The following is a 12,088-nucleotide window of genomic DNA, read 5'->3' on the forward strand; positions in this document are numbered from 1 at the left end:
ATATAGCCCAGCATTGAATTTCTGGATATAATGTTGATAACTGTTAGCTGAATGTTGGACTCTTTATTTTTTAATTTGACTAAATAAACTGCTTAGACTTTCAAATGAAATAAACTGAACTTGAACCTGAGTGGTTTTCTACCAATTACCTCTGGATATTGGCTTATTTTAAATAAAATAGACACCATTCACAGCTTGAATTGGTTCCTGGAACTGGGTCCATAACATCTTCTCGTGATTTTCTTAGTCTGCTTCATTCAGTCTGTGACCATTTATTAAGTTTCATTTCATTTTCACCTGATGAAAGGATTCTCAGCATCTGAATGTTTTATTTCTTGACCTTTATGCCCAAGAGTTCAAATAACACGGTTAACCACATGACTTCCAAATCTGGGAAATGGACAGTTGTAGATATCCAAATTGGAGACTTGAGAATAAGACATTTTGGGGCTCATTTTCTAAGTACTTAAACTTACAGAGTTCCATACTGTACTATGAGGCATATTTTCAAAACACTTAGACTTACAAAGTTGTACAGCAACCTATGGAACTTTGTAAGTCTGAGTGTTTTGAAAATATGCCTCAGTTTGTATCCTTAATCTGAAAGCTGCCATCTGGAAAATCATGGACTTTGCATCTTCTGTAAGAGGGAAATTTTTCTGTCAGCCAAAAATGTATTGATTTCTGGAGAGAGGGGGTAATGTTGAAAGCATTTTCTGTGTGCAAAGTCTGTTCTGCATGAGGAAAGGGGAGGTAATTTTAAATATACACTAAGGTCCGACCCCTGCACCACACATTTGCACTTCCTCTGAACTTGGTTGAAAAGTACTCTATACATACATTCATTTTAGAAATGCTGTACACAAATGCCTACAAGCGGTAGACATAGAAGTAGATGCCATCTTGAGACATGTTTATCACTGCACAGGACAAACCTTCATAAAATTACCCCATAAAATACTGTGGACCTCACATTTAAGGGGCCCTTTTACAAAGCGGCGGTAAACCCAACATTGGTTTTGGACCAATGCAGCTGCTGGCGGTAGTTCCGGTGCTCGTGGAAGCTTTTTTTTAGTAGTATGGCACTAACCTGGTGGTAATTGGGCAGCATACACTGTTGGGTTACAGCGGGAGCCCTTTCTGCCACCTGGCCACACAATAAGAGTTATCTTACCATGTGGCCATTTGGGGGGGGGGCATTTCACCTGCTGCGGTAAAAAGGGCCCTTTTTCCGCAGCTTAGTAAAAGGACCCCAAGTGTGAAATTCAGCACTTAACCGGCTATGGGGCATGGCAAAAGATAGGACTGACTTTTTTGTGGTCCTATTTATGTGGTTACATTGAATATCAGCACTTAATGGGTCAGAATGCACACAAAATAGTTTTCAGTTCAGCAATAACTGAACATTTTCAGCAGCGCTAATTGAAAAATAGCAGTTAGGCCCAAACTAGCGATTCTGGCTGGTTAAATCACTTTGAATATTGTTATTATTATTATTTTGGCTTAATAGTTTCCTCCTGCTCCTTTGGGCTTCACTCTTCTGTTGAGTGAAGGCACTAAGAGCCTTTATTTGTAACAAGTCAGAGATTTTCCCATTTCATGAACCCTTCATGGATAATAGATTTTGCCACCTGCTCAAGCTTGATACTTCCTGAAATTGGCCACGAGATGTCACCGCTGAGCCATGGCTTAGGAATGTCTTCAGATAATATTCAATTGTTTTTCCCAGTTTTGGATTCCATAGACAAAAACTGTTCTATACTAGAAATTTCCTTTTCTCTTACTAACTCATGGATCAAATTAAAACTTAAACTGGAAAACAAAGAAATTGTTTATTGGATAGAAACATCTCTGCCTAGATCGGCGTGGACTTTAGAAGATACCTAGATGAAAGTCTCATACATAGTAACATAGTAGATGATGGAAGATAAAGACCTGTACAGTCCATCCAGTCTACCCAACAAGATACCATATGTAATGAGTTATGATGTGATACTTCATATGTATACCTGATCTTGATTTGTCCTTGCCAACTTCAGGGTATAGACCATAGAAGTCTGCCTGGTATTGTCCCTGTTCTAAATTTCTGAAGTTAACGAAGCCCCCCAAAAGCTCCACTGCAGCCTATACAAATCTATTCAGCCATGATCAAGGCATAAACCATAGAAATCTTGCCCAGCACTGGCTTTGCTTCCAATTAGCGGTGTTGCTACCCAATCAACTTTCTTTAGTCACCTTATTTTCTAACTCCTTCTTCTTTGCTTATACCCTCTGCTGTCTATTAAAATATTCTATTACATATTGTGTTGACATTGTAAGTAGTATACTACAGGGGCGAAGCCAGACAACAGATTTTGGGTGGGCCTAGGCAAGAATTGAGTGGGCACCAAGTGTTCCCCCCCCTCAAAAAAAAATCTCAGCTGGTGGGAAAACGCTTCTTTCCACCATGGCAGCAGGAATGCACTGAAAACTGAGCATGCGCAGGTGCCGGTGTCGTGGAGAGTAGCGTTTTTGTTACCATCAGGGGGAAAACTTCAGCTGGCGGAGCTTGGGATTCCCACCAGTTACCACTAAACATGTGCTACTGTTGGGTGGGCCTGAGCCATAAATGGGTGGGCCCTGGCCCACCCAAGCCCATCTGTGGCTACGCCACTGGTATACTATCAGGCTTATTTTCGAAAGAGAAGGACGCCCATCTTTCGACACAAATCGCAAGATGGGCATCCTTCTCACAGGGTTGAACCTACCCAGGAGTAGCCCCCGCACTATGAAACTCACTCCCAGCGGGGCCACATCTAACACAAGACTACTTCTACTTTATTTATTTATTTAAATTTATTTATTCATTCATTCTTGTACCTCACAATTATCCAAAAGCAAGTTTTAGTTCAATGTGGCTTACGTTTAATGGTTCAGGAGGTCTACATCGTTGTTCTGCGATTACAACACAGTGTGAAACATTTAAACATTCATGGGATATTACATTGTTGCTGCACAATTACAATATAGTGTAGTACATTTATTTGTTGTATGATTAGTCAAGAACTTTCTTGAAAAGGTACATTTTTAATACTTTTCTGAACTGGAGATTGTTGATGTTGCTTATGGCTCTGGGTATTGAGTTCCACCATTTGGAGCCCAAGTAGTTAAATCCTTAAATAGCTTTAGGAAGCTGGTGAAACCCTAGCTCTTCTCTCAAGCCTTTAATAGATGCTGCCATTGACTATCCACTCACTCTGCCCTGAGCTAGCTTACTGCACACCCTGTAGCTTAGCCCAGCTCCTTGTGTCTTATTCAGATGCACAAATAATTGGACTTCAATTTGTCCTGTCTATATATGTAAGCTGCACTTGACCCCTTATCTACCTATTAAGATATTTTACTCTACTGTATTGTACAAACAGCGTTAACATCATATCTCTGTTACTTGAATGTTCTATGCATGCTTATTAGGTGTTTCATTTTTACTGTGGTGACACCATGAGTCTCATATCTATGTTATCTGAATATTTCTCCATGCTGCCTAATATAATATCATTTTTATTGTACTGACATTTATCATGTTTCTGTTAATTCATTCACTTAAGTATTCATATACCGCTTAGACTTAAACGGTTTACAGCTTTCATTTTACAGGTACTAGGTCCATCTCCAGTGGGTTCATAATCTAAGTAGTACATTGTACTGCTATTGTACCTGGGGCAACGGAGGGTTAAGTGACTTGCCCAGGGTCACACGGCGCTGCAGAAGGAACTGAACCTGGTTCCCCAGGATCTCAACCCACTGCCGACCATCAGGCAGCAGCAGAAATCAAATCCAGTTCCCCAGGTCCACAAGAAGACAAATGCTTCCTGTATAAGAACATAAGAAAAACCATAGTGGATCAGACCAATGGTCCAACTAACCCAATAACCTGCTTCCAACAATGGCCAACCCAGGTTGCAAGTACCTGGCAGAAACCCAAATAATATCAACATCAAAAGTTTGACTAGTAACTTGCATGCCCCTCCACCACCAAAAAGCTCCCCACATAGCAACGGGCTTGTCTGGGAGCAAGAATCGTGTCCCACAACTGTATCACAAACCAGTTAAATTGTAACAATATCTACTATAATAAAACGCAGCCTCAACGTTCTGAGGACACTGACATCACTGAAGTCACTCACACACCGGTTCGTGGTTTCATGGTGGTGAAGCCACACAACATCTTCATGCCCCGCCCTCGCGTCACACGTGATGACGTCGAGGGCGCAACACGAAAACAAGGCTAATTAACGCACGGGGAGCAGTAGGGAAACACGCGGAGCGTGTTTCCCTACTCCTCCCCTTCCAAAAAATCCCAGCCGCCCAGGACGTCCACATCAACCCGGCCCCTTTCCCCACATAGCCCCGCCCCTTAGAAGTTACCGCCCCGCCCACGGTACCACACTCACCCTCAGCAACGTCCCTCCCCCCCTGTCACCTCCCCTCCCCTTCCCTTCCCTTCCGCCTGTCTCCCTGGTGGTCTAGAGGTACCTGTTCGGTGGGGGCAGGAAAGAAAGAACCCCCTCTTTCCTGCCCGTAGCGGTGGTGGTAGCATCCTTGCTACATCGTGTGGGAGTCCGGCTCTTGGCGTTTCAAAATGGCCGCCGAGAGTTCAAGCTGCATCGCGAGACTTCAACTCTCGGCGGCCATTTTGAAACACCGAGAGCCGGACTCCCACACGATGTAGCAAGGATGCTACCACCACCGCTACGGGCAGGAAAGAGGGGGCTCTTTCTTTCCTGCCCCTACCGAACAGGTACCTCTAGACCACCAGGGAGACACGCATAAGGGGAGGGGAAGGGAGTCCCCTGCCCGCTAGCGCCCGTTTCATCGCCACCAGAAACGGGCCATTTTTACTAGTAAATAATATATAATGATGAAAGAAATATGACAATTCAACATAATTGGACCCTGACTCAGAGCTACTCTCCCCCCTCCCATCTCCTCTGCTCATTATCTTATCACTGAAACCTGATCCAGTACTGATCTCAACAGCTTGAAAAGCAGACCCTCTTCCTAAGTCAGTGAAGAGAGGGAAGCAATGATCAGTAGCCCACAGCAAAAAGAAACCAAAATGAATGCCTTCAAACTACTCCTAATAATCTACTCCTTAACACTGATCCACTTAACACTAACCACCCCTCTTACAGAAAGTAACATTATATGCATACTATACAATCATCAACGATTGATCAAATAAACCACACCTCGACAAACTGACAAGAACAAAAACAAACGAAGACCACAAACATGCGGACAGCCACCACAGAATGCAAAGAAGGGTCCAAACAAACTCACCTCAACAAAGAAACAACAACTAATAAAAGTCCACACAATACCAAACGTAGAAGACCCATTCCAAACACTCCAAGTGGGCTACATCAACGCCAGATCCGCAGTAAACAAAACAGCAATATTAACAGACTGGATCTTGGCAGAAGACCTTAACCTACTCTTCATCAATGAAACCTGGATCCATGACCAAAAGGACCCCATAATCCTAGACCTATGCCCTACAAGATACAAAATCACACACTGGACCAGAAAGGAAAAGAGAGGTGGAGGCATAGCACAAATCTATCGATCCCACTTTACCACCGAAACAACTGCCGAGTCCATGACACCTCAACTTGAAATGGCCTCAATCAGAATCCACAACAAAACCCTTTGCGATCATTTGAATTGTGTCCTGTTTTACAGACCTCCAGGTAATTGGAACGAAGGCCAGATTAACTTCATGGACTTCATTTCAAACACATATGTAACCAATTCCAATGTACTAGTAATAGGAGACATCAACCTTCACCTAGAAGACCCAAACTCAATCAACGCACGAGAATGTAAGGAATTCCTCCAATTATGAGATCTCAAATGGCCACAAATGCAAGCAACCCATGTCAAAGGGCACACACTTGATCTCATCTCACACAAACTTTCAACAGACCAGAACTTAATAATAACAGATGTTAAATGGACAGAAATACCCTGGACTGATCACTACAAACTAAACTTATCCCTACACTGGTGGAAGAAGGGAGTACACCAAATACAAGAACACACATCCTACAGAACAAGAGGTCAAGTAGAAACGAAAACATTCTGGCAACAGATATATAACAATGACTGGAGAGCACAAACCGACTCCATACACTACCTCATGGAATGGGATAAAAGATGCAAATGCATACTAGATGAAATAGCACCCTTAAGAACAAGATCTTCATGTAAGCATAACTCGATACCATGGTTCAACGATGAACTGAAAAAGCTAAAAACACAATCCAGAAAACTTGAAGGATCATGGAAAAAAACAAAAGATGAACACACACTCAACACATGGAAACAATTTATTTATTTATTTTATTTATTTGTTACTAGTATCCCACATTTTCCCACTCATGCAGGCGCAATGTGTAAACCTATGCAAATACGCTATAAGACAGACCAAAAGATCATACTATAAAACTAAAATAGGACAGATTACAAAGAAATGAAGAAATTATACCAACTCGTGAACAAACTCCTAGGTACCAACCTGGTCACTACATCGAATACAGACATCCCATCTGCAGATGAACTTGCTAAGTATTTCAATGAACAATTGTAAACCTATGCAACACACTACCTCAGGACAACACTGACATCGAAAACTTCCTTAACGAGTTGGACCCAACCACTGGAGAATACCTGGCTGACCAAACCTGGTTAAATTTTGCCCTCCTCACCGTCGATACAGTTGCACGGGTGATCAGCAGGTTCTCCAACACTCACTGTAAACTGGATACCTGCCCCAACTACCTAATCAAATCCGTCCCTGACCGCTTCATAGTAGACCTCACATCCCACCTAAATTACATGCTACAGCAAGGTCTCTTCCCTAAGGAAAATGGCAATATCCTACTCACACCAATACCAAAACACCAAGAAAAAAACAAATGAAATCACTAACTACTGTCCAGTAGCATCCATCTCGTTGTCAGTCAAACTGATGAAAAGCATGGTGGCCAAACAACTTACAGAATATATAAACAAATTCTCAATATTACATGAAACACAGAACAGAAACAGTACTACTCACTCTCCTAGCCAAATTCAAGCAGGAAATAACAATAGGCAAAAATATCATTTTCCTCCAATTCGACATGTCTAGTGACATGCATCACTACCTACCACAGGGGCCCTTTTACTAAGGTGTGCCTAAATATGGCCTGTGCTGATGTAGGCACATGTTTTAGACATGTGCTGGTCCATTTCCTCAGCACGCATATAAAAAAGGCGCTTTTTTGTGCCAGAAAATGGATGTGCAGCAAAATTAAAACCAGCGCACATCCATTTTTGGCCTGAGACCTTACCGCCACCCAGGGCCGCCGAGAGACTAGGCCGGGCCCGGGGCAAGGCCACCCCACCCCCCCTTCACTCCCCCTGCTGCTTCCACCCCCTGTCGCTCCCCCCATCGCTGCAGTCCGTGGTCTCACCTGCCTGCCTCCACGGCTCCGGGCCCCCTTCATTCAAAGCAGCAGTCACAGATCGCATCTCTTCTGGCCTTCCCTCCCTGAGTCTCGCCCTCGTCTGATGTAACTTCCGGTTTACGCAAGGGCGGGGCACAGGGAGGGAAGGCCAGAAGACAGGCGATGTGCAACTGCCGCTTTGAATGAAGGGGGCCTGGAGCCGTGGAGGCAGGCAGGTGAGACCAGGGACTGCAGCGCCGGCGACCTGACCCCGGTGCCGGGCCCCCCTTGGAGGTCCAGGGAATTTTGCCGTCCCCCCCCCCCTCTCGGCAGCCCTGCTGCCACCCGTTGACCTAGTGGTAAGGTCTCACACGCTAACCAGGCAGTAAGCGTTCAATGCACATAAAATGACAATTACCGCCGGGTAAGCATCACGTGGTAGAAAATATTTTTCACTGCGTGTTTTGGGCACACGCCAAAAATGGAATTAGCGCCTAGGGCACGCGACAGTGGCATAGGAAGGGGGGGCGGTGGGGCGGTCCGCCTCGGGTGCATGCCGCTGGGGGGGGGGTGTCGGCTCCGCTGGTTCCCTGCTCTCTCTACCCTGGAACAGGTTACTTCCTGTTCCGGGGCAGAGATAGCGGGGAACCAGCGGAGCCGACGCAGCTCCCAGTGACATGCACTCGGGGCGGTTCGGCCCTCCCGCTCATCCCTCGCTGCTTTCCCATGTAAGTACGCGCTCCGGGGGGGGGTGCACTCTGGAGGGGGGAGGGTGCGCTGTGCTGCACCGGGGAGGGGGGTGCACAACGGTGACCCGCCCCGGGTGTCAGCTGCCCTCGCTATGGCACTGGCACGCGGTAGCTGGGCGGTAGTGCCAATTTGACGCGTGTTGGATGCACAGGGTTCCACAGCTTTAGTAAAAGTCCTCCCAAGTCAGGGAAACACAGCTTTTCAGCTAACAGGTGGATTTTACCTGGGGTTAAGTTTTCGTGTGGCTGGATATAGAGCGACCAAGGAAGGACAGAGGCAGCCGTACCCGCCCACAGGCGGTGTGACTGGGGGGCCAGTCCAGGTGTTAAGGACAGAAACCACAGCGGCCCCGGTCCAGGGTGCCCGGCTGGCGGTTACCAACTCCCTACACAGAGCGCCGCCATCTTGCCGTCTCCCTGACAACACACGACGCGGCGCTGTGCGTAACCACGGCAACGACGGCGGTTGCCGGGGGGGGGGAGTGAGAGACGACGCACGAAGCTCCAGTGTGCGCAGGCGCTCTTGGGTCTCGTAACGTAGCACCCGTGTGTACGCAGGCGCATTCGTGTCACGTGCAGAGCGAACGTCTGGAACGGAAGGGGGAAGTTGGAATGCGGCCAGTAAGTTATGGGCTTCAGGCGCGTCTCGAATGAGCTTCCCCTGCCAGTAAAAAAATAAATCACTATTTCACTCTGAAGTACATTTTCTAGTGTAAACAGAGGCAGGAGTTTATTAAACTAGATTAATTAAAATCATTAACTAAGGATTGAAAGCAATCACGGGGCATATTAGAAAATATACTTGAATCAATCAGGTTAGATTGAAAAAAGGACACGGTACGGCGCGACGCTATCTAGCCCGTTATAGTGGTTGAAGCCAGTAGGCGTGGCTTGCTGGCAGTAGGCGGAGTCACAAGTACACCCAAAACAATAGCAAACGTTCTCCGAGGAATCTGCCTTGGGAAGCCTGGTGTTACAGAGATTGGAAGTAAAATTAAACTCTCCTTTCATTGGGGAACATGGAATCACATCTGCACCTAATCTCTTTTGTACAAATGGACTTATTCTGTTTTGAGCATGTTTCAGGAACAAGCAGTTTTCATAAGTCAATAAAAATAAAATATTTTCTTTCATGCAGATCTTTCATTTGTTTAAACATAACTAAATGGGCTGTAAGCCGGGGTTACCATATGGCTCCAGAAAAAGGAGGACACATTGATCCAGTCCGGGTTTTGCTTCCATTGACAGCAATGGAAGTAAAACCCAGACTGGCTCAATCTGTCCTCCTTTTTCTGGAGCCATATGGTAGCCCTAGATAAGCCCCTAATGCAGTCCATTGGTTTTCTTATATTTTGGCCTTGTGTTGACTTGTACTGTGCCAAAACTGGAAATACAGTGACACAGATTAATAGAATTCAGTAACATCTAAAACTTATTAATTAACATTATAATTGTGTTGGCATTTGAGTAATAACTGCGAAAATGCTGTTGAAAGCTGACTTGAAGAAGAAATAATATATCACAAAACTGGAAAATGTTGGCACGTTTAGACTGGACTTCTGCATGAAGGTAGCTCTGCCTTCATTATTTAATATTTTTTAAAATAGTAGTAATAAACAATATTAAGTGCATTTTTATAATACACCACTGCATTCCACAAAACAAAAGAAGCAAGTTCCCACAAACCATCTTCTCTTGATCTTGGCACAGGAAAAAAAAAAAGAGAATTTAAATGCTCCCAGGTTTCAACCTAATTCATGTTTAATGTGGGATATATCTGCCCATAAATATGTAAATAAATAAATGGATAGAAACTCTGAATGTTAAGCACCTGATTCTCATAACATGATAACTGTTTTAGTGGCCCTTTACCAGGAAAACAAACACCTGCTAGGGTGTCCCTATATCCAGCCCCTCCAAGTGACACACGGATTATGATTTATAACAAATAACTTCTCTACATATGAAAAGTTATACCGTTATTATACTTCCTCTGCTGCACCCGAGGGGGGGATGACGCTGCACCCGGGAGGGAGGGTGCGCAGTGGCGACCCACCCCGGGTGGCAGCCGACCAAGGAACACCACAGATACAAAGGCATTACAATGTTCTCACTTTTGTTTTCCATTCCTTTCCTAATAATACCTAACATTCTATTTGCTTTCTTAGCCACAGCAGCACACTGAGCAGAGGGTTTTAATGTATCATCAACGACAACGCCTAGATCCCTTTCTTGGTCGGTGACTCCTAATGTGGAACCTTGCATTACCTAGCTATAATTCAGGTTCCTCTTTCCCACATGCATCACTTTGCACTTGCTCACCTTAAACATCATTTGCCATTTAAACGCCCAGTCTCCCAGTCTGGTAAGGTCCTCTTGTAATTTTTCACAATCCTTTTGCAACTTAACAACTTAGAATAATTTTGTGTCGTCAGCAAATTTAATTACCTCACTAGTTACTCCCATCTCTAGATCATTTATAAATATGTTAAAAAGCAGCGGTCCCAGCAGAGACCCCTGGAGAACCTCACTATCTACCCTTCTCATTGAGAATACTGACCATTTAACCCTACTCTCTCTTTTCTATCTTTTAACCAGTTTTTAATCCACAATGGGACACTACCTCATATCAACAACACAGAAGGTAGAATTGCTTGTGTGTTGTTGATATTGTATTCTACCTATTCCGGATATTTTCAGTAACACTACCTCATATCCCATGACTCTCCAATGTCCTCTGTAGTCTTTCATGAGGTACTTTGTCAAACGCCTTCTGAAAATCCAGATACACAATATGAACTGGCTCAACTTTATCCACATGCTTATTCACCCCTTCAAAGAAATGTAATAGATTGGTGAGGCAAGATTTCCCTTCACTAAATCCATGTTGGCTTTGTCTCATTAATCCATGATTTTGAATATGCTCTGTAGTTTTGTTCTTTTTAATAGTCTCTACCATTTTGCCCGGCACCAACGTAAGGCTCACCAGTCTATAATTTCCAGGATCCCCTCTGGAACCTTTTTTAAAAATTGGCATTACTTTGGCCACCCTCCAATCTTCCGGTACCATGCTTGATTTTAAATATAAATTACATATTACTGACAATAGTTCCGCAAGTTCATTTTTCAGTTCTATCAGTACTCTGGGATGGATACCGTCCGGTCCAGGAGATTTGCTACTCTTCAATTTGTCAAATTGCCCCATTACATCCTCCAGGTTTATAGAGATTTCATTCAGTTTCTCCAACTCTTCAGCTTTCAATACCATTTCTGGCACCAGTATCTCTCCCAATCTTCCTTGATGAAGACTGAAGCAAAGAATTCATTTAATCTCTCCGCTATGGCTTTGTCTTCCCTGATTGCCCCTTTTACCCCTCAGTCATCTAGGTAAGCAAAACGACGACTGCGTGGGGAAGGGGAAACATAGACTAACCTAATTGGCTTCAACTTTTTCATGTCATGCCTTAATCAAACCTCCTTGACAAGATCAATAGCTACTAACTGTATATTTTAAATAGTTCCAATTAATTTTAAATAACTTTAAATAAAGAAGGAAAAAGCCTCAGAAATTACTAGTAGCATAAATCTTTCTCAAAGCTACCCCATTTCTTCAATCATGGGCAAAAAAAAACAATCTTTTAGAAGTAGTGCAAAACCAAAGCAAGTGAAAAACTTATCTGTATTTAAAATTGAAGAGGTGCCAGAAAATGGATGTGCAACAAAATTAAAACCAGCGCACATCCATTTTTGGCCTGAGACCTTACCGCCACCCAGGGCTGCCAAGAGACTAGGCTGGGCCCGGGGCAAGGCCACCCCCCCCCCCCCATCGTTCCCCCTGCCGCTGCCACCCCCGTCGCTCCCCCCACC

At 44.3% G+C, this 12,088-nt stretch overlaps 1 protein-coding gene across 1 annotated transcript in view; it reads right to left on the reverse strand.

Annotated features, from left to right (window-relative positions):
• Positions 1 to 8,582, reverse strand: part of CFAP65 (cilia and flagella associated protein 65) — a 176,814-nt gene extending 168,232 nt beyond the window's left edge. The window contains 1 exon segment of the mRNA XM_030210891.1: positions 8,446 to 8,582. The gene's annotated coding sequence lies outside the window, so the exon portion shown is untranslated.
• Between the last annotated feature and the right edge of the window lie 3,506 nt (positions 8,583 to 12,088).

This window comes from Microcaecilia unicolor, chromosome 7 (genome assembly GCF_901765095.1).
Source record: "Microcaecilia unicolor chromosome 7, aMicUni1.1, whole genome shotgun sequence".
Lineage (NCBI taxonomy): Eukaryota > Metazoa > Chordata > Amphibia > Gymnophiona > Siphonopidae > Microcaecilia > Microcaecilia unicolor.